Source organism: Suncus etruscus, chromosome 15, assembly GCF_024139225.1.
Source record: "Suncus etruscus isolate mSunEtr1 chromosome 15, mSunEtr1.pri.cur, whole genome shotgun sequence".
In the NCBI taxonomy this organism is placed as follows: Eukaryota; Metazoa; Chordata; class Mammalia; order Eulipotyphla; family Soricidae; genus Suncus; species Suncus etruscus.
Window position 1 is genome coordinate 21239621 of NC_064862.1, and position 8740 is coordinate 21248360.

The window sequence follows — 8740 nt, forward strand, 5'->3', positions numbered from 1 at the left end:
AGCTAGCTGGGATTTCAGGAAAGGTCTGCGCCAGGAACAAAATTAGCCATCACCTGAATCTTTTTTTGTTTTGTTTTTGTTTTTGTTTTTTCGGTCACACCCAGCGGCGCTCAGAGTTTACTCTTGGCTCTATGCTCAGAAATCGCTCCTGGCAGGCACGGGGGACCATATGGGATGCCAGGATTCGAACCACCGTCACTCTGCATGCAAGGCAAATGCCTTGCCTCCATGTTATCTCTCCGGCCCATCACCTGAATCTTGGCCTTCCCAGTTTTGGGTACTGTGACACAAACCTTTGCTATTTTAGTCTCCCAGATTGGAGCATTTTGTATGATCGAGGGAGTGGATGGGCAGAAATGCATGAAGCTGAGCCCAAAGAGACCATAACAGAAGACCTGACGTGAACACTTCTAGCTGAGGTCACCACAGGATAGTCCCGGGGACTTGTGTCACACACACCTTTATACACACTGATTCACTCTGTGTGGGATATTCTCCTCACACAGAAACATGAGTGGGGCCAGAACTCTTCAAGAGCAAATGGGAGGAGATGGAGAGACAGAACAGGGTTTAAGGCACTTGCCTAGCACGCGATTGACACCAGATTCATTCTCTGGCACCTCATATGGCCTCCAGAGCCTCTCCAGGAGTGAGCAGAGCCAGGGGTAAGCCCTTAGCACCACCAACCCCCTCCCAAATATTTTCAAACTGAGCCCCTCTAAAGGATTCAGAAACAACAGCCTGACCCCAGGCCACATGGTCCATGAACTTAAGAGCTTTTTCTAGAATCCCCACTCTAAAACTCACCCAACTTTACATTCTCTCTCTTAGTTTTTCCTTTTGAGTTTGGAAACCAACAAAAAAACACCTTCCCTCACATGCCAAGGAGATGGGGTTTTTGGTTTGTTTGTTTGTTTGTTTTGGGCCACACCTAGTGACACTCAGGGGTTATTTCTGGCTTTGTGCTCAGAAATCACTCCTGACTTAGGGGACCATATAGACACCAGGGGATTGAACCACAGTCTGTCCTAGGATATCACCAGCTAGGCAGATGCCTTGCCACTCCGTGCCACTGCTCCAGCCCCTACACTTCTTAATTTTCGCTTTTTTTTTTTTTTTTAATTTTTTGCGGGGGGGGGGGGGGTGCTCAGGGTCTGCTCCCAACTCTGTGCTTGGCATCTACTCTGGGTCATGCTTTGTGGGGAAATTATGCAATGGTAGAATTGAACCCACATTGTTGTATTAATTATTAATTATTGAGTCCCAGTGTTGTGGATGGTGGTGAGGCCTTTCTTGGCTCCGGCTCAGTGTCTGCAGCCCCTTCAGCCAGCAGGACTGTAGGTGCAGGGTGATGGCAAAGAAATCATCCATAGGCAGTCAGTTGAAGTTTCAGGAGAAATCCAACTTTATTACAAGGTCTTAACTGCCAAGTAAGTACATCTCACATGGCTTCTAAGCTAAGCTTTATTTAGCATCTTCCATCTGCTGCCCTGCAAGCACCCTTCCTGTGTCCGATCTCTCTCTCTCCCATCCCCACAGAAAACCCCTTAATTACCAGTCACAGACCCCTCCCAGCTGTGGGAAGGCCTCACCATCCAGGTGAGATAGGTAGGAAGTTGGAGGAGGGGTACACCAGACCTCCCACATGATGCAAAATATAACCCCCAACCCATGTAGCTATCTCTCTGGTCCTGCCTTCTTAAATTTTAAACTGTAGAAAAAATGCAGATATAGTTGTGTTGATTAAATATAAAATATAAAGTCTAAAGTCCACGTGTTGGGTGAGGCCACCCCAGGCACCATGTTTCTTTTTTCTTTCTTTCTTTCTTTTTTTTTTTTGGGGGGGTTGCACCCAGCAGTGCTCAGGGGTTACTACTGGCTCTATGCTCAGAAATCACCCCTGGCAGGCACAGGGGATCATATGGGATGCCGGGATTCAAACCACTGACCTTCTGCATGCAAGGCAAACGCCTTACCTCCATGTTATCTCTCTGGCCCCAGGCACTGTGTTTTTAACCCCTCAGGTCTATGGGTCTGAAGATGCAGGATAACTGCAGAGAAATAATTCACAAGCAGTTAAAGTTTCATCAGAGTTAGCTTGCTTTATTCCCTCATGGCTTTTCTCTGCCATGAGCCTCTGCACAATGTCTGCCTAACTCATGTCTTTCACGCACTCTGTCTGTCTCCCTTGCTGCTTCTCTCTATGCTCCCTTGCTGCTTCCTCCTTCATGTGTCTTCTTCCTTTTCTCCTCCCCACAAAGTAGCACCTTTTATACTTTTTTGTTTCTGTTTTGTTTTTGGGCCACACCTGTTGATGCTCAGGGGTTACTTTTGGCTATGCGCTCAGAAATCGCTCCTGGCTTGGGGGGACCATATTGGACACTGGGGAATCAAACCGTGAATGTCCTAGGCTAGTGCTTGCAAGGCAGATGCCTTACCTCTAGCATCAACACTCACCCCCCCTTTTATACTTTATTCAAAACTGCAGACCCATCCCAGATGAAATTCACATCTCAAAAGGAAGCTTAGATAAGGGCCTTAGGGGAAGAGATACCCCACATACTAAGACAATCCAGCACCCCAACCCCCGAGTATTCACCCTCAGCTTAACCACGGTCAATGCATGGCCCTGGCCTTTCCATCTTGTTCTGTTTCAGTTCATGGAAACTTGTCTCCTCAATTTTCCTGCATGTCCAGTGGTCTTGAGCCAGGATGGCCACGGATCCCTTTTTCAGTCTCTTATTAGTGGAAATTCACCTTGTTTTTAGCTTCCATTAGGACAACCATGCTGCAAGGCATATTTTAGTCATTCATCTTTGGGCACAGGGTAAATCAATTGGTCATAAACTCCTTTGCTGAGGCAAAGGCACATGCATTTAAGAATATGGGCCAGGATGGCAAAAGGGAGCTAATGGAGCTGTTCGCTTCCCTTTTCTCTTGAGCTTATAATGCAGCTGAGCTCATTTCTTTCACACTCTGCCGCATTGTGGATCTGCACCTTCATAGCTTTGGTCCCTGACCTCCTCCTTTTTCGGGGAGAGGGGTGTGGGTCACACCTGGTGGCGCTCAGAGGCCTGGCTTTGCGCTCAGAAATTGCTCCTGGCTGGCTCAGGGGAATATAAGATGCCCAGATTCGAATCACCGTCTGTCCTGGGTTGGCTGCATGCAAGGCAAATGTCTCCAGTAGGCTTCTTACACCCAGATGTGGGTTTGAGTCCCTAAGCCACATTCAGTGCTAGAACTCAGCCCAACACCCAAAGGTGCAGAGAAAAGGTGGAAGTAGGAAAGTGAGACTCGAGGAGGAGCTGGCTTGGTCTCAAGAGTTTGGAGAGGGGCTGTGTTCTAGCCGACAGTGCCCGCGTTCCAGAATAGCATTGCTCACCATATCACGAACATTATATTAAAAAAAAAATTCCTCCATTGCCTCTTTCTTCAGTTTTACTCCCTCTTACAGTTGCTCCACTGAGAACAATGTTCTGATACAAATACACTTCGGGGGCTCATCTTCCTTATTCCTCTCACCTCAGCCTGCCGTGTGTGCAGTGTCAGTCAGACCCAGCCTGATTTCTAACTTGCTTATTCAGTCATTCACTCACTCGTTAAATGAATATCTATTATATGTTTATAAGATTTAATAATTTTGACTATAGGGCTGGAGTGATAGTACAGCAGAGGGGAGTTACTTTGCAATCAGCTGATCCTAGGTTCAATCTCCAGACCCTTAGGGTCCCCTGAGTCCCACCAGGAGTGGTTCCTGAACACAGCCAGAAGTGAGCCCTGAGCACAGCGGGGTGTGGCCCCAATATCAGATAAATGGATTATATCATGCTTCTTTTCTTTCTTTCTTTCTTCTTTCTCTCTTTCTCTCTTTCTCTCTTTCTCTTTCTTTCTTTCTTTCTTTCTTTCTTTCTTTCTTTCTTTCTTTCTTTCTTTCTTTCTTTCTTTCTTTCTTTCTTTCCTTCCTTCCTTCCTTCCTTCCTTCCTTCCTTCCTTCCTTCCTTCCTTCCTTCCTTCCTTCCTTCCTTCCTTCCTTCCTTCCTTCCTTCCTTCCTTCCTTCCTTCTTTCTTCTTTCTTTCTTTCTTTCTTTCTTTCTTTCTTTCTTTCTTTCTTTCTTTCTTTCTTTCTTTCTTTCTTTCTTTCTTTCTTTCTTTCTTTCTCTCTCTCTCTCTCCCCCTTCCTTCCTTCCTTCCTTCCTTCCTTCCTTCCTTCCTTCCTTCCTTCCTTCCTTCCTTCCTTCCTTCCTTCCTTCCTTCCTTCCTTCCTTCCTTCCTTCCTTCCTTCCTTCCTTCCTTCCTTCCTTCCTTCCTTCCTTTCTTTCTTTCTTTCTTTCTTTCTTTCTTTCTTTCTTTCTTTCTTTCTTTCTTTCCTTTCTCCTCCTGGCTCTGCACTCAGAAATTGCTCTTGGCAGCCATGGGGATCATATGAAATGCTGGGATTCAAACCACCATCCGTCCTGGATCGGCTTCGTGCAAGGCAAACGCCCTACCGCTGTTCTATCTCTCGGCCCCCCATCAATGCATTATTGTAGTGGAAGGCTCATGCCTCAATCTCAAGGGACAGGAAATAGTCCACACCAGGTTAGGGAGATGAAACAGGTTCAGGAACTTCCACCATAAGCTGTCTGCAAGCAGGCAAAAGGTACCAGCAGGGGGCTGGAGAGATAGCATGGAGGTAGACAGTTTGCCTTTCATGCAGAGGGACAGTGGTTCGAATCCGGCATCTCATATGGTCCCCTGAGCTTGCCAGGAGCTATTTCTGAGCACAGAGCCAGGAATAACCCCTGAGTGCTGCCAGGTGTGACCCAAAAACCAAAAAAATAAAAGGTACCAGCAGACAGACAGGCTAGCTGTGGGAAGAAGTCTCTCTGACCTGAGGTCTTTATAGAGAAGAGTAGAACCACCCCTATGGGTGGAGAACAGGTAGGGGTAGGGGGCCAATCCAGAGATTTTTCCCACCCAGGTGGGACAAACACATGCACAAAATTATCCTGAATAAAGTAAAAACCCGTTACTCCAACAATTATAGTATATTTATTTATATTTATATGATAGTATATTTATTTTAGGTGATTAGAATTATAATATAATATCCTCCTAGTGTTAGGAAATATGCAAGAAATTTACTTTCAGCTCATTTCCTTCTTGGATCATTTTCTATTTCTACAAGAGCAGAAGAAACAGCCACAAAATCCCAGGGGTGCATCATTCACACTGATGGCCGCTTTCTGGTCTTCAGGCTGTTGGGCAGAAGTACCATGCCAGGCAGTCTCCTCAGGTCAAGGAGGGCCTTGGCTATGCCTAGTTCAGAATTGTGTCGCCGCTCACCTTCCAGCGGGTGGGTTTGTGCTTGGTAATGGGTAGAGAAATTATTGAGGCCCCCCACAGAAACCCAAGCTCAAATTGGGTGAAAGAAACAGCCAGGGGCCCATGTTATTCACGAGCTGGAGATATCTGCTCCCTCTTTCCTTCTCCTGAGCTGCTGCGAGTCTCCGTTCCAATGCACCACATCCGAAGCACTGTGGAGGTGTGTAAAGGAAGTTTTGAGGTCACTTTCTTTTGCCAGCATCTACCACATGCATCATGATCTGCAGAGATAATATTAGCACCTATTTCTTAGCAGGGCTGTGAGATTTCGGCGAGCTCCTGCATACAAAGCAGTGGCGCTGAGCCCAGCATGCTGGCGGGAAGGTGCACAGCAAAAATCAACCATGATCTCTCTGCAGTAGTGCAACCATTTATATGATTGTTTTTGAGCCAGTCCCACTCAGGCCTGGGATTCTACTCGGTGAAGCTCAGAGGTTCAAGCACTGCCCTCCCCATCAGTTTTATTCCTGCATAGTAGATCTCTCTCTCTCTCTCTCTCTCTCTCTCTCTCTCTCTCTCTCTCTCTCTCTCTCTCTCTCTCTCTCTCTCTCTCTCTCTCTCTCTCTCTCTGTCATACCCAATGGTGCTCAGGGGTTACTCCTGGTTCTGGGCTCAGAAATATCACCTGGTAGGCTCAGGGGACCATGTAGAATGCCAGGGATTGAACCTGGGTCAGCCACATGCAAGGCAAATTCCCTCCCCACTGTGCAATCGCTTCCAACCCCTCTTTTCACTCTTTTTTATTTGTTAGTTTGCTTTGTTTTGGGCCACACCCAGTGAAGCTCAGGGGTTACTCCTGGCTATGCACTCAGAAATTGCTCCTGGCTTGGGGGACTATATGGGACACCGGGGGATCAAACTGTGGTCCATCCTAGGCTAGCGTGGTCAAGGCAGACACCTTAGCGTTTCGCGCCACCACTCCAGTCCCTCTTTTCACTATTAATCAAGGAGCAAGTGAGTGGATGGAGAACTCACACACAGAATGAAACCTCCTCAATGCGATCAGTCCAGATTTAACTGTGCAGAAGGCAGGAAGCATCTCTCCGGCTTGTCAGCTGCTGAGGCAGTGTGGAAAGTTCAATGAACTATTTAGTAAACACTGAGGTACCTTTGCTCCAAGCCAGGCCAGGGAAAGGGGAAATGACTGGCCTTGGCGGAAGGGTCCCCGGCACAGGACAGGCCCTCTGTTTGCCACAAACATTTATTTAGGCCAAGTTATTCATTGCCCACCATATTAATGGCTGATTCCAGGAATGGATGATGGATGTCTTATGACTTATTTCTGTTTGTTAGAAGAGGTTGGCCTTGAGAGGGAAATACTGCCGTTGTGATTATTACCTCCTTTTTATGGTCCTACTTGCTGGGTTTAAGCGCTTTTTCTGCACAGAACCCAGAGAGACAGGGCCACTGGGTCTTGGCTTGCCGGGACTGTAAAGTCAAGAACCACCCAGAAGCTTCTCATGTTTAAGGTAAACAGCCATGGTGGTCCCTGCCTGTGCAGAAAGCATCCAAGTTGGGGAGAAGAACAGAGGGAATGAATTGATAAGAAGCCCAAGAATTTCTTTGTTCCTTTCTTTCTTTTTATTTTTTTAAAGAAGGGAGACACTTCCAAAACAGAAGAAGAGCCGGAGACAAAATGTGTTTGTGATTCATCATAAAACCGACAGATTTTATTTCTCTTATTTTTAGAAGTCTCTGTCTAGGTAACTTGCTGGGCTGTCATACAAGAGTGGGGATTATATTTGGAAATCCTAATTCTGGAGAGGCTTTCTTTAAAAAGCCAAACTGGCTCCTGCTGATGCTGCTTCGGGAGTTTCTTTTATTTTCTCACTAATCCTTCTGACACTCTCAAAGTCACACACACACACACACACACACACACACACACACACACACTGAAAGCAATTCACTTGTCCCATCCATGACGTAACTCTGGACTGGACTTTGTCATTTCTTTCCAGAAGTCACAATCCTATAGTCTCACTTTGAAATGTGGTGTCAGGAAAACGATGAACTATTTTTTTTTTAACTTAAAGCACTCAAGTAGGCTAAAGAAAGAAAGGAAAAGAACTGTAGTGACTTAAGTTGGGTTTCAGGTATAGTTGGATCTAGGTGCTCAAATACCAACTCCAGGAATCATTTTCTCACATCTCCTCTATTGTTTGCAAAAATTCCACTTCCAGGCAGGAGGGTCACACCGGGCAGCGCTCAGGGGTTACTCCTGGCTCTACACTCAGAAATCACTCCTGGCAGGCTCGGAGGACCATATGGGCTGTGGGGATTCGAACCACTATCCTTCTGCATGCAAAGCAAACACCCTACCTCCATGCTATCTCTCCAGCTCTGCAAAATTTCTTCTTCAGGGCATTGATACAGTTGAATGGATCAGGCTTGGGCATGTCCCAAACTCAGAAGGAAAGGCTGGCATCAACTCTACAGAGACGCCTGGACCAAATTGGCACACTAATCGGGCAGAAACAGTTGATGATGTCTGGGATCATGTGCTGGTTTGCAATCCTTGGGAAGTAGATATGAGGGATTAAATGTGCAAGAATTGGGGCTGGAGCAGTAGTACAGCAGGGAGGGCATTTGCCTTGCATGCAGTCGACCTGGGTTTAATCCTTGGCATCCCATAGGTCCCCTGAGTCTCTCAGGAGTAATTTCTGAGCACCACCAGGTGGGCCTTAAAATATGCAAAAATTAAGAGCCAGAGCAGTAGCACAGAGGGCAGGGCATTTGCCTTGCATGCAATAGACACAGGTTCAATCCACTGTCCCCCTGAGCACCACACAGGAGAGCAGAGCAGGAGAAACTCCCGAGCAGTACCAGGTGTGACCCAAACAAATTAAAGCAAGAATTTAATTGTAAAAAGCACATTTGCACATGGAACAAAAATTGGGAGGGGAACAGAGAGAGATCAAAAGACCATTAGATCCCAAGTGGCCGAAAGAGGAAAGAAGGTTAGGAGAGAACATTCTAGAGATTTCATGCAGTCCTAAGAAATGCCAGCCAGGCCCCAGGGAGTCCTCCAGCCACAGTGGTGGTCTGATATTCCTTCTACATCCAAGTTTTTGGCTGGCACAGCTCATGGACATGTGGCCTCCTTTATATAGAAGAACACAACACACAGCAGCTGGGCCTCTGCCAGTTAAGTTTTCTGTCGCTGGAACGATATGAGGCACATTCTTGGGCTGCCCAGATCATTACTTTTTTTTTTTTTGGGGGGGTCACACCTGGCAGTGCTCAGGGGTTACTCCTGGATCCATGCTCAGAAATTGCTCCTGGCAGGCATGGGGGACCATATGGGACACTGGGATTCGAACCAATGACCTTCTGCATGAAAGGCAAACGCCTTACCTCCATGCTATTTCTCCAG